This window comes from Octopus bimaculoides, chromosome 19 (genome assembly GCF_001194135.2).
Source record: "Octopus bimaculoides isolate UCB-OBI-ISO-001 chromosome 19, ASM119413v2, whole genome shotgun sequence".
NCBI classification, from domain to species: domain Eukaryota; kingdom Metazoa; phylum Mollusca; class Cephalopoda; order Octopoda; family Octopodidae; genus Octopus; species Octopus bimaculoides.
Window position 1 is genome coordinate 37,124,873 of NC_068999.1, and position 682 is coordinate 37,125,554.

Consider the following 682-nt stretch of genomic DNA (forward strand, 5'->3'; position numbering starts at 1 on the left):
AACACACACACAAACAAGGACACAAGTGCATGCACGCATAAGGATACACATGGCGGCGAGCTGGCAGAAACGTTAGCACACCGGGCGAAATGCTTAGCGGTATTTCGTCTGCCACTGCGTTCTGAGTTCAAATTCCGCCGAGGTCGACTTTGCCTTTCATCCTTTCGGGGTCGATTAAATAAGTACCAGTGTGTAACTGGAGTCGATATAATCGACTTAATCCGTTTGTCTGTCCTTGTTTGTCCCCTCTGTGTGTAGCCCCTTGTGGGTAGTAAAGAAATAACACATCTTAGAAGAATAGAATGGTGTAAGTGAAGCAATAGCACTAATGGAAATGAAATGTGTCACTGAAGAGGTCACAGATGTGTGAGGAAAGTTTTCCAGACAATGGACATGAATTCAAATAATAAAGTAAGAACAATAATAAACAAGCAAAGAAAAAATATATTTAGTGTGTGTGTTTATTTGGCAGAAAAGAAAAATAAATGACCATAGGCACAGGAGTGGCTGTGTGGTAAGTAGCTTGCTTACCAACCACATGGTTTTGGGTTCAGTCTCACTGCATGGCACCTTGGGCAAGTGTCTTCCACTATAGCCTTGGGTCAACCAAAGCCTTGTGAGTGGATTTGGTAGACAGAAACTGAAAGAAGCCTGTCGTATGTATATATATATATATATATAT

At 41.5% G+C, this 682-nt stretch overlaps 1 protein-coding gene across 1 annotated transcript in view; it reads left to right on the forward strand.

The window, feature by feature from the left end:
* The window catches only part of LOC106881614 (dynein axonemal heavy chain 1), a 166,532-nt gene that overhangs the window by 85,029 nt on the left and 80,821 nt on the right, over nt 1-682 (forward strand). The window lies entirely within an intron of this gene.